Source organism: Perna viridis, chromosome 1 (assembly GCF_037379345.1).
Source record: "Perna viridis isolate PV_CMFRI_1.1 ecotype Kerala chromosome 1, ASM3737934v1, whole genome shotgun sequence".
Taxonomy (NCBI): domain Eukaryota; kingdom Metazoa; phylum Mollusca; class Bivalvia; order Mytilida; family Mytilidae; genus Perna; species Perna viridis.
In genome coordinates, this window is record NC_142445.1 from 8087879 (window position 1) to 8114232 (window position 26354).

Sequence of the window (26354 nt, forward strand, 5' to 3'; positions counted from 1 at the left end):
TATTAGCAATAATACTTATTAGGAGAATTTTATCTGAATTGATAGTACTTAAATTTTAATTGATTTTAACACAATTAGAATGAGCTTACTTGCTGTAAAAGAATATTTGTTGAAGGATGATGGAAACAACATTATAAAGCTGTGCATTTAATCTGTATTGCATTCCACATTGACAAAACATAGAATTTTTATGATGCCCCAGACTGTAGGTATCAAAGGCATTGAGTATTATTGTTATCCATATGTAGTGTGTGTCTGTCAGCAAAATGCTCAGCAACCTTTTTTAATTCAATACTCAACCTCATCTTGATGTGTTGTAGCATGTGTAAGATTTTTGGTTCAGTTGCACATCATCTTCTTATTGGCCAGACAATTTTGTTGCTTTTTAGTCGTCATTATTTTAAAAGATTTTGTAAACTTTGCTAGCAGTAAACTGAGCATTTCGTTATGAGAAATATTCAAATTTTGGTATGAACCTTCACCAGGATGGGTTTGTACCATTTGTAAGCTTTTGGCTAGATTGCACATCACATTTTATTTCTTGAGAATGATTTGAAATTTCATTTGAAAATTCATAGGAAAGCTGTAAATTTAATTTTAAGCTTCAGTTTAATTGAATTCATAATTCTTAATCTTGATTAAGTGTTTCATTCAGTTCTGTTTATTGTTCCTTAGAATTTAAAGGATGGTGGAGGCATCTGTGACCTATGAACTCATTTCTTTTAGTGATACTTTTAACATTTAAGATGGTTTTTGAAGTACATGTATTATAGAAATTGTGCCCTTAATACTAGTATACAAAAGTAAATCAAAGTGCTGAGGCACTGGGTAAAGGAAGCGATCATAACTATTCATGTAACCAAATTGCAAGCTAAATAAACCGATCAAAAACTTAGTCATTTTAAAAAGATCCATCTGCTTTAATGAAATGCATATCAATACTGCTTGTTTATTAATGTATTTATGGATCTTCTTTTCTTTTATTGTTTTTGGTATTTCTGGCTGTGCACATTTATGTCCTCAAATTTCTTGACTCTTTACACCTAAACCAGCATTTCTTCAAAAATATGATCTCCACTGGGAATCACTGACTGTCAATATTAGATGAATTTTCAAAGTGAGGATGAATCCACTCTTTCGTGTTGGAGATTCACAAAGTAGAAATGAATTATGTGGACTTGGGGAGGTTGACCAAGGACCTAATCTAAAGGGAGAAATGAGCAAAAAACTTCTCCTTGTTTGTGCTCTCTTTGACAGTGATTTGTAATAGATTAAATGAACAAATATGTCAATATTGTTAGTTTTCAAACAGAATTTACTAAAGCTTGTCCTTGTCATTGTTGTCTAGATTAGGCCATGAGTTGAAAATATCTAAACTATACATTTTTTTTAAAATAAATAATTACCTTTCTCTAGGGATCAATCCAAACAAGGATAAAAACTTTGTTTGCACCTCATATATTTTAGCAATTTAAGATTCCAGTCAAGTTGGAAAGTCGAGGATAAAGAGATGTAGTGAATACAGGAAATATTTTGTCTTTCTTTATAACAAATGCACTTTGAATATAAATCCATCTTTTCTACTTTCCAAAACAAAAAGGTTACTAGTGAACCCATACCCCATGAGTACCACTTTTTATGATGAATCATTATTGCACTTAAGCAGAGTGTTTTATACCTGTCTGCCTTCAATAATGTATGTGCATTTCTTTCATTTTTCTCTGCATGAATGTTTCATCAATATGTATTATACTAAAATACAAGTAACTCTTATTTTTTGCCAACAAATAAGTGCTATGAAATCAGACTTCATATTTGTAGTTTTATTAAGAGATGTTGACATGTACCAGCACTTGAGAATCATGAACTTTGTTTCATGCCTAAATAGTGTCCCAGCACAAAATTAGACCATTTTGCTTTTGCTTTCTTCTTGCTACATCTAGGTAAACTTTACAAGTGATTAGCACTGAAAAGAAATCAAGGAAAAAATAATAACTGCCTTTGATAATTGCAATATGTTACAATATGTAAATGCATGAAAATATACATGTATTTTAGCCACATCATATGGAAGTACAGAAACCCCCTCTTGATATATATTATATTTTAGTGTTCTGAAATGTTATTCTTAAAATATCTCTATCAGCTGTCTTAATTAAGAAAAAATAAACACTTCTTTCTCTAAAATAATTCAAATTTATCTTACATAAAATATAACAAACTTTACAAAAATGTAGTACAGTGTACTTCATGAGCACATCTTTGTTTCAATAACTGTTAATAACAGGTAACATAAGTAAGAGTAGAATAGGTTACTTTTCACCTGACTGACAGATGGTCATTGTTAAAACTACATCTCCTCATAACCAGGAAGATCATTATCGTGGTTTGTAGTGGTGAGTTTAAAACTATACAAATTAAAGTCATTTCATGTACTAGGCAAAACTTCTAAATACAGAAACTGGAAAGTTTACTAATGATATTGCTTTAGGCTTCTCCCATGTATGGTTTCTAGTTACCTGATGATTTATAATGATGTCTGGACCCCCCATTTCAAAATTTCTGGATCCATTCCTGTATGTTGATTCATTTATGAGCAATTAATGTCACTCTGTAAAGTATATAACAAATTTGATACATATATTATTATATTACAAATATCATAATTTCATGTATGAAATCTTTAATTAATACTGTACTGCATATGCCAGTAACCATATATTTACATGTATTTTTGTAGTTTTCAGTATAAATTTCCACAGACATACTAATGTAAACTGCAAATTTTGCTAAGACATATGACAACTGTTCTTCACTAGCAATGTTTACAGTAGACCTATCACCAGTTCTGAAAATTTTAAATCATTGTGTACATTGGAAGTATATGAACAAACGTATGTATACCTTCACTTACCTAATACATTGTACATGTAAGAATGTCTCAGAAAATCAGCTCTTAGGAAAGGTCTACTTTTGGGTGCCCTGATATACATCATATTTTCAGTCCACTTTCATGGACATATAATTTCTAACCTAATTGACTGTGTCTTTCATGTGTCATAAAAATCCTGTATCTTAACTTCAGCATTCTAAATGTTTATCTGGACAGTGCACTAAAAAGAACCATATTGATAATCAATTATGACTTACATGTATATGGATATAATATATGGATATAATATACATGTACATTCCATACTGAATATTACATGCCAAAATCTGTATCACGTGCGGTATCAACACAAGACTCCTATATCAACCCACTTAGGGCTGTTGGTCGCAGGATGATATAGGTCGAGGATTGATACAGCATCAGATACAGATTTTGGCATGTCATGTTCATTAAAACATATATTTTAATTATACTTCAAGTGTGTTCTATGTAGGGTGTGATATAAGGTAAGCAATATAGGTCTAGGGGTGTGATATAGGGTATGCAATGTAGGTCTAGAGATATGATGTAGGGTATGCAATATAGGTCTAGGGATGTGATATATGGTATAGGGTATGCAATATAGGTCTAGGGATGTGATATATGATATAGGGTATGCAATATAGGTCTAGGGATGTGATATATGGTATAGGGTATGCAATATAGGTCTAGGGATGTGATATATGGTATAGGGTATGCAATATAGGTCTAGGGGTGTGATATAGGGTATGCCATATGTAAGTAGGTCTAGGAGAGTGATATGCAGTATATGATGTGCATATCATGTATGACTAAGGGTGCGATATAGTCCAGCGGTGTGATGTAGGGTATGTGATATACATGTAGGTCTAAGGATGTGATATACAGTATTCCATATAGGTCTAGGGGTGTGATATTCATTTGTACAGTATGCAAAATAGGTCTAGGCTTGTGATTTAGGGTATGTGATATAAGTCTAGGGGTGTGATATAGGATATGCGATATAGGTCTAGGCCTAGGGGTGTGATATAGGGTATTTAAATCACAGGTCAAACACAATGATAATGATTGAAAATTTGAGAATGGGGGAATTTATAATACAATCAAAATGTAATCAAATCATTTTTAACATATTTAGGAAAATTTTCAGGAGGAATGTCATAAGCGGGGACTTTTTATGCTCTAAAGTTTGTTTGGCTACATATAAATACCTAAATTTTACTAGATATCCCTCTTTTTGATAGATCAAGATCAACTACTGAATGTGATAAATATGCCACATGGCCTCATTTCATCCCAATCTAATTCAAATTAGATTTTAATTGCTCTCCCTTTTTTCTTTGTCGTATGACTTATTGCGACATAGAAAAAAGGGGGAGCAATTAATTTTTGTTTGTTTGTTTGTTGGGGTTTAAAGTCCGAGCAGCAATATTTCAGCTATATTCAGACGATGAACATGAAGTGGATGATAAAATGAACATGAAATGAAAAAGGGATGGGACACAAGGGCAACAGGGTCAACAAATTTAGATTACCACCAGAAAAAGGGAGGGATGGGTAGGGTCGGGCAATTTAGCCTCCTGCGGCGGAGCGCAAAGGTTCCTACTCGTATCGAATACCACAGCAGGGTTCTTTAACGTGCGAGGAACGTGGCATCTTTCCCAACACGGTGCACCACTATGGTTTGCGGTCAGGTTTTCCATATTATAGCCTGACAACCCCAGCATGTAACACGCCAGGGGTACCCCATTCCACCACCTGGGGCACACATCCCAGTTGCTCTGTGGGCAGAGCGCCTAGCCCCTGGCTAGGTTTCTGAGCACTATTTAGTCACTTTTTACGACAAGCTTAGCGCTGCTGCAGGCCTATTCTTTTGACACCCGGACCTGCACAGGGCGGGGAGCAATTAAGATCTAATTTTAATTACATTGCCTTTCATTCTTACCTTTGAAACAGACATTGTTTATATTTCTGCTTTCGAAATCATATTAATTTAACAATTCCATGATTCAGATGTTTATTTTCTAGTTTAAATACTTCATATTGTTTGCTACATGTACATTTGTATGTTTATTCATGTACATATACACATTGCTTGCATTTTAAATTCCAGGGATCAAATCAAACAAAATTTTTAGCATATGTAAAAATATTTTTTATCAAAATTGTTCACAAAAATACCAAAAATACCTGTAATTTACAAACACTTTCAAACCTTCAGGATCTGGCACAGGCGGAACCATACACTTTGAAAATGAGGGGTGGCAGCTTGGGTTCCTCAGAAAAAGGGGGAAGCTAGGACATTATTTGCCATTTTTGTCAATTTTACACATGAAAATTATGATTTTCCCGTAAAAAGGAGGGATGCCAACTCCCCCCCGCCCCGCACCCTCACTGTAATCATAAACATTAAAACTATACTTACATTTTTTGTGCATCACAAAAACCGTACATTGCAGCTCCGAAATTCCGTTATTAGAAGCTCCCGACATTCTCAATAGAATTTTTTACTTATGATAGTAGTCTATATTTAACTCCTTGGTAAGATTGACAAAAAATTAACACTTTCAAACCTACAGGACCCATCTTGGTAATAGTAGACATTAACAATATACTAACAACTCAAAGAGTGTTAATTGCGGGTCCAATAAATCTGTCATTAAAAACTTCCGACATCTTGTGAATGTTTGACCGGGTTGCTTGAATAACCCAAAACCTTGGTGTTTATAACCGAAAAACAGATTGAAAATCTGAAAACCTCAATAAAAGACGTTTTTGGGTGGTATAATTGCTGTGTTATTTTAACACACTTGCAAATAAGTTTTTTTTTATTAGTATTCCAGCACTTTCTAGATACCTAACAAAAGTCTGTAATAATCAATATGGCATCAGTACTTTGACATTAGTCACTTGTCCTTCTGATGCCATATTTTTTTCGGTTATTGGAGGTACTGTGTTTGACCTATGTCAGGTCAATTAGAAAAAATAGTCCTGCTCGCTAAGACAAAATTCAAATAGTTTAAAATAAGCACATAATCATAGAAATATTGCAATTCAACAAATATTACAAAGGCTTTGATGTCATAATACTTCCATCTATTATGGAAAATAAAGCATCACATATTGATCAGCGGCAGAGCAATATAATAATGTAAATTTGCAAGGTGGAAAAGGGGGAGGGTAAAGAGAACAGACCGCGGAATATTTAAGCAGTTCCATGTGGCAATATCCCACTTCCGGTTGAATCCAACTTGCCGACAATCTCTAAGTCAAGTTCAGGCTATAAATAGCCTTCCTTGACAAAAAGCTAGCTAGTGCTAAAGCATTTTTATTCATTTAAAAAAAAATTCTTGTTTGTATAATGGTATCACCCTGTCATCGTTGCTGTTGTCATTGTCTTTGTAGGCATCCATTAACTTTAGTTTATTTAAAAAACTTGAGTAAAACTATCCAATCTTTTGGAATTTTAACACATTGTTCCTAGGGACAAAGTGGAGGGTCCCTTCATTTTTATAGGTTTTGTCCCTCCCCTTTTCAAAACAAGGGGGCTTAAATGGGGAAAATTGTTTGTTTGTTGGGGTTTAACGTCCGAGCAGCAATATTTCAGCAATATTCAGACGATAAATGGGGAAAATAGGTGTTATCATTTCATTGTCATTGATAGAAAAGCATATTGTTGATCCGATCATTATGATTTAAATGTCAATATGTTCCTTTTAAAATTCTGTTTCGAATTTTTTTTTTTACCAGGTACAATTAACTGTTTGACAGTTAAAAGGGTATAAAATTGGGCTGCCTCCCCCCCACCCCCACCCCCCCCAAAAAAAACAAAACCAAAAAAACTTTTATTTTTGGTTTGAATTATAATTTTTTTATTTCATTGGATTCCTTATGAAAATCCCTGCCTGTATCCTCATATGGTTTTCAAGTTATAAGGGGTCAAAGGGGCCACACTCCAAAAATGGACTTTTTTAATTTTTGGTCTGGTTTTGAAATTTTTGTTATTGGAATAGTTATGAAAATCCATGTTTGCCTATTTTAATTAGATTTCAGATATCTCTTATGGTTTTCCAGTTATAAGGGGTCAAAGAGGCCACACCCAAGAAAATCAACTTTTTTTTTGGTTCAATTTTGAAAATGTTTAATTAAATTTCAAATTTTGTGCTATATTTTGTCAACACCAGTTGTTGTGTCCATAATTAACTGTAAACCCTGTACTTCAGTGTATCAAAAACTAAGATTATGTCCACACTTGCCCTAACTATTTAGGGTTTGACCACTGGGATTGTATCATGATATGCTTTTAGAAGCTCTTTATCAACCATTCTGTGAATTTTAATGAATCTTTATTTGTCTACTGGTTAGGATATATCCATATACATATTTGTTAAGAGGCAATATGAAGCAACTGTTTCTTTTTATTAGCTCTCTAAAACTGTTTTTTATCAGATTTACAAAAAAATTTATTGATTTAATGCTTGTGTTGTTTGACAGTAGCAATAAGACATTGTTCCTTTCAATTGAAATTCTTTCTGAACTTTCTCTACAGATTTTGAAACTGTACAGATTGTAACCATGGCCTTTAATTTGCATAAAAATGCATTACGATAAATTAATCGTATAAAAATGAATAATTATATACTTTGACCAATCATAAATATTCATAAAAATCTTTTATTGTCATATGTCCACCATGATATGCATCTAATTTACATACCAATCCAGATCTTCATTCTAATTTGCATAATCCTTGTCAATAGCAGTATCTGCTTCAGTTTAAATTTATTGGATGATATTCCTTGGGGATCCTATGTCATATTTCATTTATTGTGATATTATACTCTTTGGTGCCATCCTTCCCTTAGTGTCAGCATGTCACTCCAAAATGTGGGAAAAGTGATCATGATCCTATGGAAATTCCATGCAATTCTCTTTTAGAACCATATTCTAATTAAAAGGGTTGTTCCGATGGGACAGGTATTAAGATAGAACATTTTCCAAAGGTTGCTTCAGTATTCTTAGGTATTCATAATAGCTTGCATTTTCAATAGATATTCAGAGTTCTCTATTTTCTAAGTTTTGACGTGAATTAACTTTAATGAGTTTTCAAAAACATATAATGTACCATATTTATTGTATTTAAGAGTTAACAAACTGATAGTTCCAGCTTCATAAGAACTCCATACATTAAAACTTTTTTTTTTTCAATTTGTAATGGAATTTTGAATTCATGTTTCCATGATTATGTTGTATTTCTTTCAGATCCTTTACACTATATGATATCTCTTAAGGGAATGTATATATTGTCTTGACTTACATTAAAACCTACATCACTGTATTCTCAGAGTCTATAAAATTTACTGTTACGTGAAATTAACAGCCTCTATATTGATTCTTAGTGAACTTAAGATGACAGGATTTGTTATGGAATAATTGTATACTGTCTCTAGAGCCTATCTGTACTTAATGTAATGGTACAAGTGAGTGGAAGTAGACTTCTAGATCGCAAGATTTAGTAGGGGATTGCATTATAACCTATAATCTTGGAATCAATACCTGTTTGTTTTTATGCAGCTTTTTACAACTTTTTAAACTCTTGCTTTATTGCATCTTTGAGTAAAGATAAAAGACATTTGTTTAGTATCACATCAGCCTGAAGTATTACTCCCAGACTTCTAATAGTTATTGTCATTACATAGTGTTCATGGACTTTAAATTTGTATAACTTTGAAATTAACCTTTAACGTTAGTTTAGGATCAAAGCTGTGCTGTAGAAATGACACACTATTACATATACCTGTTGATTGTTATAAGAACAATGGTTTGCACTAAGTAAACTTTTTTGTTGTTGACTGTGTTACAGGTCCATATTTGTAGAGGTACTTTTTTCATGAATAAAATGCATGTTTGCAGATAAGATGCAAGGGCTTTGTTAGTTTTTTTTTTTTTAAATCAAAGTGATTAGACCAAGTAAGATTGGTGATGCACACTAAATATCTTTCAATTTGGCACATTATTTATATGTATTTAATATACATATATACCTGTTATATTTGATCAATGTATTTTACATGCCTTATCATTCTTACATGTCTATGGTTTAGTTTGTAAACTGTAGTTGACTTTTTCCACTTGAATTAACTTAAGCTTAGCATAGGTGATTCTTAACTTGAATGAAATGGTTCTTCATAGTATTGAATTGCATACAGTTAAAGTTGGTGTTGGTTATTTGAAGAGTTTATGAACTTATACAGTTGTAAAAGATAAAAGTTTAAATCTTTAAAGTGATCTACATGACAATAGCTTTTGGCAGCGTAGGAGACGTTAACATTTCACTGTGCGGATGTAATTTGTTTTACTCCTGTTACTATTCGGACATTTTCAGGTCAGCGGAAGCTTATATTGTTATAGCAGCTGAACTTTATGGCCAGCCTTGATAGAAATGTGAGTAAAGTCTAATGAATTATTAATTCTAAGAATTACATACATTTTTATACCTAAAAATCCAAACAATGTGTTACATTAAGTGGTAAACCTTGTAGTCGTTGAAATATAAACAGAAACAAGGAGCAATGAAATATAAGTGATTTTATTTATGTCAGAGAATTATGAAAAAGAATTATTTCTGTTTCTACATAGATTGTTTAATGAAATGTAAAGAAACTTGTTGTTGTCACACTTTGTTAGTGCTTAACAACTTCACTGATTAACACGTGATGTTTTCATGTGTTTTTATCTTTTACGTTTGACATCAATTTATTTATTAAGATTTAACATAGCTGGTGTTTAATACTAAGAGAAAATTATAAAAATGAAGTATAATGGAGGATGAAACAAGGGGACCAAGATTTGAGCTGAAATCAAAGAATATGTTCTAGGGGTAAAGGCTAGACAGGGAAAATAGACATACGCAACAAAGAACATAAAATAACTAAAATAACACATACAAAGTAACAAATGTAAATGAGCAACCCAGACTCCACTAAAAACTGGGAGCATGGACCAGATGCACCAGTAGGGTAAACCTCCTCTGCATTTCTACATACACCTGCTAAGTTGCTTATAAAATGTAAATCTAGGTAGGTAAAAGAGAATAAGGAAAGTATGACACATAAAGCTATTGTACAATTAATTACATGAAACATCGTTATTATACCAACACAAATATCTGTTTTTAAAATGCAGTTCATTGCCAATCTTTGTGGTTCTACATTTCATAACTGCTCCATTTTATAGGAAGAAATAATAGGTGTTTATGTACAAAGTTCTCAGTAAACTCTTAATTATTTATGAGGCAGGTGAAACCTGAACACTCCCAAAGTGTTAATATCATGCCCCCTGTTAATCTCAGAGCTGCTTGGTACAATCTGAGTCCAACATTTCACATTGCTTGTTATGATATCTTGAAGTGTTGGTAACCATTTTCTCCATTTCCAGAATTTTATTATTTTGGTCTATAATAAAGTTTTTTATTTTAAATATCATTTATGGACTTTCTATCTTTTAGTTCCCTTCATTAGCTTATTAAGATCACATACAATGATTTTTTTAACTATTCTGCATGAGTAAAAAATTGTGAATTCTGCATTACCAAATTAAGTTTGTCAATTGCCCAGATATTTACCTACAAGCAGTTTATGAGGTATAGGTCATTCAATGAAAAGCCCAATTCTTTCCCTTGACTATTATATCTGTTGTAAATTAGTTCCCAAAATGGTATTCTAGGTGATGATTGTTCTCATGATTCCCGGTTTAACTGCAATATATCTGTGATACAGTTTCATCAAAAGTTTTCTTACATTCATTGGTACCGTTTGCATTACTACTATCTAGTGAGCTAGCAGCACCAGCATTGAACAGTTGACTTTGACACTATGCATTCAAGATTGTTGTGGTGTATATTTCACAAAAAATGTTTCCTGTTGAAACAAGGCTTTCTTGTCTCTGCACTTGAATTCATAAGATATTATGTTATCAGATAAAATGATAAATGAAATATCATTGTATTTGAAATGCAGAAAGTGTTTCACCATATTTGTTGTAGTTTTGTTTAATTATCATTCCATGTCCCATGTACACATGAATCTGTTCAATCTCAGAATATCATGTATTGAGTGATTTGCAACTAGTTCTGTGAATTGCAAGTCAAACCTAATAATCATCATTTTGTTAAGCATTTTACATCAAACACTTGTGTCATTGTCATTATTTTATCTTTATTGTGGAATTTTTACCTGTCTATGTAATTTTGTCCTTTATGTGCAGCTGACTTTTTAAATGACAAGATTTAGAAGCATAGCAGTGGTCCTGAAATTTTCCTTTATTTATATAAAGCCAAAACTAAAATCATGAATTATTGGTAATATAAAACACATATTATACCAAGCCTTACAGCTTGTTTCTATATAAATCATAAGATTATGGATTTTTATGCCTCATCTGTATAATTGTATAAACAGTAAAATATTTTGATGTGATATGAATATTTTATAAACCTCAGTTTCTCAGTTAATGGAATTCTATTTTTGTAACTTTATTTTTATACCATTTTGCTAATTTTTATTACTGATTTTAAATTAAATAGCATTTAAAATTCAGGCTTCATTAACTTTAGAGGCAACGATAGACCAGGATGGTAGGATTCTGTCATTAGAAGTACTGTCTTGTTTCATGTATTATTTTGTAGTAACTCAGACTTACACAAAAATGTACCTCTTCATCAACATTTTTTTTTTTTAATTTTGTGCATCCCTTAATCCACATTTATTTTTTTTTACTCCCCATTTGTGAAGATAATTTACCCCCTACCCCTACCACAAATTGTTTGGCATGAATAGGAATCACTCTGTCTGCCTGTCTGTCCATCTCTTCATCTGTCCAAATTTCTTGTAAGTGCAACTCCTTTTAAACCACTGAAGGAAATTTGATGACTTTTTTTTAAGAAAGTAGGGCAACATATGTAGATGTGCATGAAAGAATATAATTATTGTTGTTTGACTCCAAAAGGAGATTATTGAACTTGAGGGGTTAAAACCTCGTAAGCGCAAACTCCTAAAACAGCAAAGGATTTTGAGGAAATTTTATAAGAAGGCTGGGAATCACATGAAGATATGCATGAAAGAATGCAATAACTATTGGAGGACTCACCACATCTCGAGAGATTTTGATGAAAAATTATAGGAGGGTAACGGGCAGGAGTTATTCTCTTCATGAGCTTGCTCTCAGTATTTCATGTTATCTTCTCCTATCTAACTTCAGTTATACTGTCCTCAACTCCCTCACCCCCTCTTTGTGAAGTTTCTACATCTTGCTGCAAATACTTAAACTGTCCCCCTAATTTCTTTTCCCACATTAAAGTAACACTGGAATTTTTAATGATAATCATGTCTACCACAAATATTTAAACTTTGAATGATAAGTACTGCCTTTTCAAATTCAGTTGTAAAAGTGGAAATAAGTGCCAGAGAATAACTTTAAACAATGTAGATAATCATGTAATTGTCTTACTTAAATGTCAAATTGGTAATTTATAAATGCTGTTAACATGTCCTATACAATCTAAATTGGTTATTGAAATTTTAAAGTAATCATTCTCTTCCTGTCATTTCAACATGGAGCTGCAAATTTTGTTGAATATTTGACAATGCATGTCAAAGCGATTCACTAACCAAGCGGAAGATACCCTGCCGATAAAACGTAGCATGGAAAGTTGTAGTGATCTAACCAAACTCAGTCAAATAGATTATGAAATAGCTTTCTCGGCAGGTCAAAAGGTCGACCTCAATATAAAGTAATTATCTGTGTATTTAGTCTGGACAACCACAAATGGTTGGAAAGTATTCAGAATACTAATACTTAGTATGATTGTTAAATATAAAGATTTATAAGCATTATAAAGAAATTGACACCTGGTGCCCTGTCAGATCCTTTTGCATTGGCTCATAGGATGTTTTTATTACTTGTGTTTATGATCATGTTTTGAACAGTAATTATTGTTCACATCATAAGCCATTGATTACTTTATCTTTTTTTTGCTTGTGGTTTTTCCTCGTTACTTGTAATATATTCTACATTTTTCCCTTGTATGCACTTTATCTTTTTGTAGGATGTATTTCTTCATTATTACTTGTTTTACCCATTGTGTTGCCAGGGGAAATGTTATTGACCAGTCTGTCTGTCATTGTGTCATGGCATGTCACCTGATTAGGACCTTTATTATTGGACAGATTTTGGATTTTGGAAAAAAATTTGGATGGGATTTACATTCACAGAAATCAGTCAAGATTACCAATTTTTTGGAGGGAACTTAATTAAAAATTATCCTTATCACTAATTATTTTAAGTAATCTCAAGCTTGTCCTGAAAGTCACTTTGTTCCAGGTGAACTATTGCTTTTACTTGGTGTCTGTCTTCATCTTTCATCTTAAACAGGGGAGAAAAAAATCTTCTCCCCAGAAATCACTTTGATGATTTACATGTACTTAATATTTGGTAAATATCATTCTAAATGTGTTTTCTCAAAAATTATGTGAGGCATGGAAAGATAGAAGTAGACTCAGTTTATGGCATAATGATTATAATAAGGCCTACAAATGTTCTTTTTAAGTTGCTAATATTGTTAGCACCTTCTTGCACTTGTAATTTCAGTACTTAATATTTGCATGTTTGCATAAATATGTATTTATGCGAGATAATGCTGCAGGTCCTTGCTGTGTTTACCACCATAGTGTCATAGTTCTAGCTTCATACAAGATAAAAATGTACCTCTTAAGTATCATACATATGTGTTCTACGTATGTTTCTTGCTTGTACAAGAACGTGAAGCTTACATGAAATGATTGGTTAGCTTTGAACATTACCCAGTTTCAGATTCAGGCACTAAGGCTCATTACAAGACTATATATGGCATATACATTATCACCATCCGATATTTATGAATATTCATTGCCAGCTGCTTAATTTGGTTCCTAAACTGGTTCCCTGGTCAATATCATAAGCGATCCAAAGATCGCTGTAATGTACCTTTTTCAAAACATATCATACACATGTCTATGCATGTTTTTTGCTTGTATTAGAAGGGGATGTTTACATTTAAAGATGAAATGATTGGTTAGTATTGAATTTAAGTAATATTACCCAGTTTCCAATTCAAAAACAGGCGTTTGTTACAATTGATTATAAAAAGGTCATATTATCAGGACACCGATATCTATATATAGCCATTGCCATTTGTTTGATTTTGTTCCAGATGACCAAAAACATTGGGGTCATAAAAGTCCCGAAAGAATATGCAATAATATCAAGGGAACAAAGATTTTAGCAGAAGCCATCCAATTTTAGAGCATATCGCAGTTGTACCATTTTGGATGTTGAAAGTAAGCCAAAATCAGTGACGGTGAATATTTGACGATTAGCGACTTGGAAGATTTCAGTCTCTTATTTATCAAATAATATGGCAACAAAATTTCTAAATTTTTCAGGTCACAGAGCTATCTAGGTTTTTAAACCCTCTAGTTTGCTTGTGGTTTTTCCTCATCATTCTTCATTTTGCCGTGGTAATCACAGTATCTTTTTGATTAGGGTATTTCCTCATAATTACATGCTTTAAAGTATTATACATTTTGTCTATATTTGTGGTATTACTTTATAATTACTTGTAGAAGTATTCTATATTTTCCCTAATAAATGCTTGGTTTTTTTTACTGGTTGTTTTCCTCATCATTTTTTGTATCAGTATTATACATTTAGCTTAGCTTTTTACACTGGTAGGAAAGATACACAAGAATTCATAATCACAAGTATATATTTTGTTGATTCAACTGTTTTCATAGACTAATAGCTGTTCTGGAAATATGTAATCTATTCAATATTCTAAAGCCCTGAGAAGTCCTTACTTTAATTTGATAAAAATATTGATTTCTTATAATTGCTTGTTTTGCTGGGTTGTAATTTTTTATGCCTGTCAATCTGTGCATTTGACCAACAAAATAGGTTTGAACTGACCAAAAAAACTGATAAATTTTATTCATATTTCATTGTTGGACAAACGAAATTATCCAAACAACTGAAAATCAATATTTTATTGAAGTGTAAAATAAAACTTTCATGCACGTAGGATTTCTGTGTCTTTAAAGTTATTAGCAAAAATTTCTAAGTACTTGTTTAAAAAATTTATAAAAGCAATCACTATGAAAACCACTGAAGAAATATGTTTAAAGGCTTTTGGCTATGTTCTTTGTTTATGTGTTTATGACTGTTCGTTTCACAATTGAAAGGCATATGAAAAATTATTAGTGAATTAATCTCTGCTAATGAAATAATTCAACTTATATTTTTGATTTACTGGTACTTGAAATGTTTTTATACAACTGCAAAAAATGGCTTTCCTGGATAAACCATCTGGTTTGCAGACAATAATATGGGTTTTGGTGATGTGATGTTTATGAAGAATATACAGTGTACTATGAGGTTCAATACATAACAGAGATTGTTGTACCAACCTTTTAAAGGCCCCATTTTTATTTTAATTTTTCAAGTTGTTAGGTTTCTTTAATTTGCTGAATCTCATGGTGTATTTATAAATTGATACTGGTCTCAATTTTTAACTCTGTCATAATCAAGATCTAGGACTAGACTTCATTTGATGTTAAAATGTGAAGCCTTATGTTTATTAAATACATGTATACTAAATCTAACCATATCTTCAAGTTGGTCCACATGAAGGTCCAATGGCTATAAAAAAAACTGGTTTAGAATTCTTTTATTTGGTGAATCTAACCTTATATTAAGATTTTCAATTACATGCCCATTTTCATATTGCTCAAAAAGGCCCAAAAGTAAACTACGGGTGATTTTGGGAATATAGATTTTTTTGTTGAGCTCAAATTTCAAACGGGTTCACTTGTCCAAAGAAAACAAAATAGAACTGTGTTTTACTTCAACAAAAAATTCATATTTTGGGTTCTTTGATTTGCCAATTCCAAACGTTAATGGAGTGTCATTTCAAATTTTAAAGTTATTGTTTACATTTCTATAACAGTTGTTTTTGAGTATAAAGTAATAGGTTTCAGATTAAAATTGATTTTACTAGCAATCATCCTTTTAGCTACAACAATAACATACATTATATCTTCTTAAAGCCAGATAAGTTTCATGTTGTTTTCTGTTCATTTTGATGTTTTTATTACTATTTATTGCATTGTTTTTTCATGCTTTTAAACAACTCATTAGAGAAAGTTATTGATTAAGAAATTTCTGAGCATTTTTTTGCCTTTCCTGTTGTCTTAGCAACTAAATGTTTTGAAGTGATTTTTACATGCAATTTCATATAGCTTTTGGATGCTTGAAATTTTTGTCAACAGCAATCTTTGATCAGATAACAAACGAGAAGTGATTTAGGCTGGTGACAGAGAACTAAGTAATTATTGATCGTAATCATCTGCTTTTTAAGGCTGTATAATCAGACAGAGTTTTGCAATAGACCTCAGTAGTTTCTATGATCCAGGAGACTTCTAGCATTTCCAATATAAATTTAATTAATCTTGATATCAAGTCTAGATATAAGAAAGTGGCTGCTATATATCTACCAATATTAGATTGTGAAGATTACATCATTGTAGCATATGATGGATTGTAGAATTGAACGGTAAGTCTTAAAAGCTCTGTCAAGAAAAATCTTCATCAAAATGATCCATGTATATCTATACTTATGCAATGGGTAATTAGATTGTATATCAGTGAAGTTTTAAGTGCAGTGGTTCCCAGGTTTTTCTGTTGAAAATGAACACTGGTTGACTAAAAAAAGACAATGAAATAAGACAGTTCCATGTATTAATTTATGAAATAATGATAACCTTTATCACTATTTTTTTTCTTATAAAATGTGAAAATTATGTAAAGCAGGTACTTTTCTTCATTTTTCATTAATTTCAGCAGTCTTTCATTTTCACTGAAGAGATTCACTTTTCAATTTTCTAAATACCTCATATAAACTGCTTTATCTGTCAGTTTAAACACTTTCTTTGGTAAAATTTGATTAGCAATCAACTATTAACAGTTATTTATCGTAAAAGTTTGGTAATTGTAGTATAAAGGTAATCATGTTAAAACCTGCTTTTATTTTATTCAATATTTGCTTATATAGAGGGAATTATTATGATAAACTGACTGCCCAAACAGACAGTGATATTGCCTGAAGTGTTGAAAAATTCCTTGAGTCGTAGGCGAGGGCAATATTAGTGATGATAATTGATAATGATAATGCCTTCTTCATAAACAGACATTGTGTTTCATTCTTTCATGGATTTGGCTTTACTGTGTGATTATGCCCTAGGTATTATCATGTATTATTAACCAACTTACTACAATATGTATAGAAATGCCCATCTTTGTGAATCGAAAATTTCAACAACTGGTCATTACGAAATCACAGCCATGCATTACAATTTCAAAAATGGGGCATCAATAGAGGACCACTATGGACTAAATCAAAATGGCATACATTTCAATAAGTGACAACTAGTATTAAGTGTGACCTAATAATTCAATTAATTAAAATAGGAGATTTAAAGTTGCTGAAAGATGGTACTGGTACTGAGTATATTGAATTTTTTGGTATGTTTAATCTCATACTATAAATTTATAAAAAAAAAAAAAAAAAAAAAAAAAAAAAAATTTATTATTGGAAAAGACAACAAACCTTCATGATTAATTTTCATAAATATTTGATTCATTGAGATATGAACTTATTTTAAATTATGGTAAAATCATATGTATTAATAATGGACTCTGACAATGTCCTGAAATAAAGTTGATTAATAAAAGTATAAATGTATGGCCTTTTCCATGTTGGCCCAGTAACATGCCCTTGGTATTAACAATGGCCTTGGATGGCTGTACCTCAGGCATGTTACAGGGCCAATATGGAAAAGGCCATACATTAATACTATATTAATGCCCTCTTGACATTTTGACTCACATTAATGAATACCAAATGACCATGTTTTAACCAAATTGAATAGTCCATTCTTTTCTGATATGAAATGATAAAACTGTCCAGCTCTTGAAAGAGAACCAACCTATGTCTTCAGTATTGTCATACCTTACAGTGGGATGAGTCAGGGATGCATACATTGTGTTCCTGATATTAGTTTGTGAGTTTTTGTTTGTCATTTGCATTTTTGGTTTCCTGATAAAGAACTTCTTTACCAAAACTTTTCCATCTTTAACACAATGTCTTCTTCCGTGAGATCTAAAATGTAGTCTTTGAGACATGATTCATATTTCCTTTATTCTTTTATTCATTATCATTTATTGGCACAAACACAATTACAATAATTGGCAAAGGTTCATATAATTGATACATAAAAGAGTAACATATATAGTAGCGGTATACATGTAAATATAATATTAATCAAATGTTATGAGAAGAGATATTTGTTATGAAATAAAAAATTTTCTGATAGAAAAAATAATATCTAAAAAATTAGTGATAATCTTTAGTATAGTATACGAATCACTGAGTATACATTGTTTCAGTGTGTAGTAATTAATTGAAACAATATCTTTTTCGAGGATATTTGATAATTTGGATATAAATTGACTTCTAACTCTGGAGTATTTTTCACATTTTAGCAAAAAATGTAATTCATCTTCAACCTCCAGAGAGTTGCAAAATTTACATAATCTTTCGTTTGCAGGAATTGATAGATGACGGCCTTTTTCTATTTCCAAATTATGGCTACTGATTCTAATATTGCAAAGAGAGGATCTTTCTGATCTTTTTTGTAAAATATTAACAAAACTTGCTCATGTGTATCCAATGTGTAAATTTCGATAAAATGTTAGTTTATTTGAATTTTGGATTTGGGAATGTTGCTCTTGCATAAATTGATCGGTTATTCATTGTTTTATATTTGATGAAATAGGTTTAAAGCTACATTTTTGATAGATTATAATATGTTTTGGGTTTGTAGTCTCTTTCACTTTGAAAAGTTTGAATGCAGGGATGACTAGATCAAATAAGTCTAGTTTATATTCATTGCATTTGAACAACATTTACATTTAGTTACAGTTTACCATTTTTTTTTACTCCAGGGAGATACCGGTTTGATATAATTTCAGTTTTAATATGTCTCCTCTGTCCAATTTTATTTGATTAACTCTAACTTTCTAGAAAACTTTGCCCAAAAGTAGATGTTATCCTATTTAATCAGGCAGATAGAATTCTTCATTGCATTTTCCTGTTTTTCTAATTGAAAAGAATTCTTTCAATGCTGATTGAGTTTCACATTTCATCACTTTACAATTCTCTAGAAACTGCCTCAGACAATTAAGATGCCTACACATTTGTTCTGTCTTCATACAGGATTAGGAATGATTTTGTTATGGATAATTCTCATTGAACTGTCAAAGATAGGTGGGATATGTTTATCTAGTACTTCACTTTAACTCAGTGGGTCATGTACACACTCAATCCCCTATTGGATGTTTCATGGACTATGTAAGTTGTAATTGTTTAAGAATGAAAGCAAATTACTGGTAGCATATATGAAGTCATGATGACAAAGAGCAAAAAGGAAAGATGATATTTCCAAAACTATTTCCTACAGGTATGAGTTTATAATGTTTCCTTACAGGTGCAGGTATATAATGTTTCCCTACAGGTATGGATATTTAATGTTTCCCTACTTGTATAGTTTCCCTACAGGTACAGGTATATGTTTCCCTTCAGGTATGGGTATATAATGTTTCCCTTCAGGTATGGGTATATAATGTTTCCCTACAGGTAATGGTAGATAATGTATGGGTATATAATATTTCCCTTCAGGTATGGGTATATAATATTTCCCTTCAGGTATGGGTATATAATGTTTCCCTACAAGTATGGGTATATAATGTTTCCCTACAAGTATGGGTATATAATGTTTCCCTACAAGTATGGGTATATAATGTTTCCCTTCAGGTATGGGTATATAATGTTTCCCTACAAGTATGGGTATATAATGTTTCCATACAGGTAATGGTAGATAATGTATGGGTATATAATATTTCCCTTCAGGTATGGGTATATAATGTTTCCCTACAGGTAATGGTAGATAATGTTTTCGTTCTTGTGTTTTGTTTTCTCATTTAATATGAGTCTTAACAGGTTTTACTGAACAAAGAACCTGAGTTTGTCTTTCCATGTAGTAAAACAATTTTATGGTCATACAACAGTATTAACAATAATTTTATGGTCATGCAACAGTATTAACAATAATTCTGTGGATTATTAGAGGATGGTTTATTATGTTGTATTGACACCTGTGTTAACAGCAAATGATTTAGGTGAGCCATGCTTCCGTGAAAAAAATCAGAAAAAATTATCTCCTGTGCATGTATTTGAATTATATATTTTTCAAAATTCATCTACATGCAGAGTAAGCTTACTCCCAATCAAGAAGTACCTACCTAAGTTACTACATTAATGTATTCTCTGTAAACCTTTGTTGTAATTACATTAATTAGCCTGTGTCTGTAACAGCTGAAGCAAAATTAACAAATGAACAATATTGGCTTGAAACATATTGAGTAATATGCATCTTTTTTCCCCAAGATTGACTGGTAGATGTCTATTATAGCCCTAGCTCCATCAGAAATAAATCATTAGAAATGATATTGCTGAACAACATTTTAGGAAAGTATGAAGGCTAAGGAGAGATCTCTATGATTATCTGAATGGAAAATTTGTAAGGCAATTTATAATTTATGATGTAAAAGCCATGTCTGGTTCCGACAGTACATGTTGTAGATTATTTGATGTCAGATGGGTCTATTGATCAGTCTTAGCCAACATCTTATTATCATTAATTGGCAGAGCAACGTCTCCAAGCTATATGGGCTTTTCTTTATTGTAATTAGTTTGTTTTAGACTCTGAGTCTTAATTCAAGCATTTATTTGGACATGGAATAAAGAATTATGGATACAATTGGATCAAGGTTGATTGATTGGTAATTTTTTTTTTACAATACTGCTCTTAACAATAGTGAAAGAAGAATTAAGATGGGAAAGGGATAAAGAAAGATCAAAGGAAATATTAACATGTGACTACTATTTATCATTGCACATTTTGGAAGGGATTTCTCACTATATACTAGTGGATGAGTTAGCCGTTTAAGGAATGAGTTAGGACAGGCAATTGGTAATGTAATATTTTCTATTCATGCTTTGTTTTTACAGTTGTTAGATTAATATACAAATGTGACATATTTTATTGGTTTGTTATGTAAAATATAATGCATTTATTACAATATGAATGCTACATGATGTGCAAGTAATTTACATTATGCATATTAACATGCATATCTTAGGCTGTTTTAACACTTTATTATTGTTTGCTTACTAGTTCAGTTATAAGACTCTGTATATAATCATGATTTGTAGAGTTTCTATTTGGGACCTGGTTCTTTGTTCCGTAGACAAGGCATTGATTATTTGGAGTGGATTAAATTTTATGTCAATAATTTCACCATAGAATTGTATAAGTATTGTTTACAGTCATTGACTTCTCATTTAGAATCAGTCAACTTAAAAGAACAATGATTGTTAGTGAAATGGATGTCTGGGTTGAAATCTATTCCAGGTCTCTCTACATTATATGAGGTCTAGATACTCTATAACACAATTAGATAATACATGGTCTTTAGTTATTGTAATGTATATACTTTTTATGTCTGGAAAAAGACCTTGCGCAAAGTTAATATTGGTTGGGCAGAAGGTTCTTTGTCTTTATGGTTGAAAAGATACTCCACTTTTCAGATAATGTCTTCCATTAATGCAATATTTTTGTCTTGAATTGCTACCACTTGCAACTTTTTTATTGTAATAGATCTGTTTTTGTTTTACTTGTGTGTTAAAATAGGAACTATATTTGTATTTCAGAAAGAGCTTTGATACTGAAATGTGTAAAGATGAATTGTTTGTTTAGCATTTTATCTGTTTTATTCAGGTTTGATAGTGCTACCTATGACTAAGGAGTCTGTAAACTACAATACAGCTACATTATACAACAGTGGAAAACTAAAATTTAATTGACAAACTTTAATTGTTATAATATTTTATCTTGATTAGTTAAAGAAATGTCACACTATGGCAGATGATGTTTGTAAAACAGGACATATACCCTACCACTGCATTTGGCTCACACTTCCTCTTCCAGGTTTCTCTTTTTATTTTATTTTTCATTTTGTTTTCACAAATATAAAAATACAAATCATATAAATATTGCAAATTTTGATGTGCTATACATGTGATTTAAGGAGTAACCTCTCATTAGCATACTTATGAAGCTCAAGATTCAAAAATAGATTGAGTACAAGAAGTACTCAAAACCAAAATTATCAAAGCCAAAGTTCTGCCAGAGTATGGCAAAAGAACTACAATGTGTAGCTTCATGTTTAAAACAAGGAATGGGGCCTCAGTGTTTTAGGTTTTTCATAAGGTTTATGGAATTTGTTTGATACTTCTAGTTTGGTTTGGTTTGTTTTGTCTGTGACAATTTGTTTTGATGTATTGGGATATGATTTTACCATTACCATGGTTACCTAAGCTTGACTCACTGTAATTACTTGGTAGTAGTGTAGATAGGTTTCCCTTGTACATCAGAGTATCTGAAATTACTCAGATAAGTTTTTTTTCTATGGATATAAAATAAAAAATATAAATATTATGAAAAGACTAACACTTTAATTACAGATTGCATTCAATAAGGATATGATAATTAGTTGTTTTTCTTAGAACTATTAGAACAAGGATAGTGACCTATAAAACACAACACTGTTTATCAACGTCAAGAATTAACCACAAACGTAGTTTGAAATACATCATTGATATACAACATCTATTCTTTGTGGTTGTACTCACTTGTTTGTTTGTGAAACATCTAGAACTTATTTCATGACATTGTCTTCACCTTTGCAATGTACCAAACAGTTTTTTGTTAAAATATACTTAATTTGCCTCATTTTTTTAACATTATATTGGATGTACTTTTGGCTACATTTTTTTCATGATTCTTTTACAATATTTAATCTTGAACCAAATATGGTAATGAAAGTGGGGGTAAGTATTAAATAAAAATCTATTTGAAGTCATCATCACCTTGGTCTATGCCAAGGCTTTTATCACAACTTAATCTTAAGTTCAATAAAAAATCATTAATTACCATACAACTTGATATTACGCCCTACCAAGTTGATAATATATATTGGTATTCTGAGTTCCATTGACTTATACCTAAGGCTTTACGGAAATGGATTTAGCTTTAAGCAAAGAAAGTAATAAAAATGACAGTAAAGTACCAGGAGCTCCTGGAGCTAATCTTGTTTTATTGTTTCTCTGGTCTCTCTGTTATTTACAATCAACTCTACAAATATTACAATCTGTCCTGTAGATAATTTACGATACCATATTTAGCATGATTAAGTAGTCAACTTTTGATGTACATGTCTTTGTTTCTCTTCTCTAAGTGAAGATGATATGAATACACAGACAGTGGCGGATCTAGAAATACAGATAAGGTGACCCACCCTTTTAAGTATTGGCTGATTGTTTTGGATATTCCATAAGTACTTAGACCTATATGTATGAGAAAGCTAATTACAAGATGTTGCAATAATTTCTTCTTGTATCCATCATTGTTTTACTAGTACATGTATATTACATGTATATTTTCCTCCCTAGTCTATCCTCTCCTACTATGTTATTATTTATAACCCCTAATTGCCCTTGGCTTATTTAATGCTCATGTATTTGCAGCTTGACCTCTTCATGCAATTTATAGACACTTAGTCCATAGACATTAAGCATGCCAGTATAAATATTATATTTTAACTGGAAGTTTTCTAACTTACCCACTTAAATGAGCAAACAATGATTTGATTAAAGGAACAATGATCAGTCTTACAAAACAATATATTACTGAGCCATTGCATCAAATCCTCTCTTCAATTTCCCCTTTTCAGGGTAATAGAGCCAATTATCAGTTTTGCTAATAGAGATTTAAAGATCTTGTTAAGACTTATTATAGGGAGTTTAAGGTTCATTTCTGATCACAGATACTTGTGTTTCACCTGGAGCTAACATTGATCAAAGCATTCAATCTAAATGGTTATGTACAATTTATGGTTAATTTGATATTTTTACATTTTATTTAACAGTGGTTACTATCCGATTAAATGTTGTAAAGAAATATTATATGGACAAAGAGTCCGTTAATGGCCATTATTTGGACTGTAAAAATCAGATTGAGTCCTGAAAGTCTGGATAATTGTAGCACAAAAGATCATATCAGTTTTCCTGATATTTCATTCTGACTAATGGACATTTATTATACCTGTCTTATTATCTTTTAGAAAAAAAAACATTTAAGTCAGTGGAAAGTGATTTTTCACAAGAATTGTATAAATATTTGAATAAGCTGAATTCATTGAAATGTATTTTTCTTTTACAACACTGCTTAAGAAATTAGATCTTATAGCTAATTTTCTTTACAATTGATCAGACTGAGTATATTAAGATTTCTTACTATGATTTTATGACAAAAGAGATGTAATGTTAAGGGAAAAACCTTTTTTCATTGTAGAAGATATTGTTATTGTTAATCCTAAAACTGAAGAAGTGGCCAACAGTCATAAAAACATCATAATAAAGGATAGATTTGATTTTGAAGAAAAGGATTCCTACTATGAGGTAACACAAATATATCATCTAAAGGAAAACAAAGATGATATAAATTTCAAAATAAAATGAGAATCACTGACAGTTATACAGTGTGTTTAAGGCCTCAGGACATATCGCAATGACAAATATTTGATTAAAATTATACCTTTACACATTCAACAAACAGGTTGGATAACTCTACCAGACAAACACCTTGAGGGGAGATTTCAATGTGGAGTGATGGATTTTAATGATAATAGAAAAGTAAGTGGAATTACGGTGTTAAAAAGTAGTGAATAATCGTAGAGTTGACATTAGTAAATAGGTGATTATAATGGAATAACATGCCTTGTATGGTAGGTCTGGTTAACTAATCTGTGTTGATCCCATTTACTGTTAAATCATCATCTATCATGGTAACTTGACATAAGATCTGGTTAACAGTGGCATTACTCAGTCTTACATGGTCAACATAGGAAAACCTATTTGAACTTTGTACTAACACCATATGGTCATTTTCTTTTTAAACAAGGATTTTACATGTATGTCATGCAACCATTTCATTTACTGGTAAGTTTTTGCACATTGTTTAAAAAAATATTTTGGTAACTTTAATTTGCAGATTTTCAAATTTCTTTGAAAAGCATTTGCATTAAACTGTACATTGATTTATTTCTTGTTTGTAATAAAATGTTTTTTTTAAATATAATTGTGGTGTTTTATATCTAATACTGCTGCTGGTACTGCTGGGAAAAAATATTTGTTACAGGATGTGTTAAACAGTGTCATATAGATTCTTCTAATACTGCAATTCATAATCTTTCATTATGACAGTAATAAATGATTTCTCAGTTTACGGTAATCTTGTTGGATTTCATTCCATTCTCCATTACTTCCTCTTGTAACGTAATGTCAAATTACCAATAAGATTAATGTTAAAACAATAGATTTTCAGTCATTCGTGACGGATACTTCCTCATACAAAATAAGTTCTTGGAAGGTTTTAAATTTTAAAATGTATTGGTATGATGTTGTCTAACATAGGAATACATTTTACTGTCAGATGCATTAACTTTTATGTAACCTGATGTTTTTAAAATAATGTACATGGTGCTTTATTCCTCCAGGTTGACAGTGCACATTTTGTATATTTAATGAAGACACTTACAACTTGAAGTATTTTTTGTTCTAATTTTGCAACATTATATTATATAAATAAGATGCATGCTACTTAAATTTGCTGTGTCGATGGACAGGGTTGAAATCAATTGTGAAATGAATTACATCAAAGTTCATGGTAGATTATTTCCGCCTACCATTGGGGTTTAGTTATGGTATTAATTCTATAAATTTATTGTTCTATATTGTTAGTTGATGGTATCAGTTTGATGTCAGTTGGTACTCAATCATGCTGTGTAATATATCCATTCTCTACTGCTTTTATTCCCACAATACAAAACTGAGCCTTTTGTTTTACCATCCACCAGGATGCTCAGATCCTTCATTTAGATAGAGGTATATTGAAGCATAAAGTTTATGGTTTTTGTTTTCCCACCATTGAATGATCAGATCCTTTATTTAGATACTGTGTATGTAGAAGTTTATGGTTATTGCTCTCTAAAAGCCATGGTTATAAGCCATTAGTCCATGAATATTGCATTTGTCACCATACATGATAATTAAGGAAGTTCATACTGATAAGCCATAGTTGAGTAAATTATTTGAAAAATTGGATCTGTGGTC

The 26354-nt window shown here is 31.3% G+C and overlaps 1 long non-coding RNA gene across 1 annotated transcript; it reads right to left on the bottom strand.

Moving 5' to 3' along the window:
* Positions 1–1522: 1522 nt before the first annotated feature.
* On the bottom strand, positions 1523–5957 carry LOC148627082 (uncharacterized). The gene is made up of 4 exons (XR_015919301.1): positions 5337–5957; positions 2915–3113; positions 2520–2611; positions 1523–1966 (listed from the first exon to the last, which is right to left on the bottom strand). It is a non-coding gene; the product is annotated as an uncharacterized LOC148627082 (long non-coding RNA).
* Between the last annotated feature and the right edge of the window lie 20397 nt (positions 5958–26354).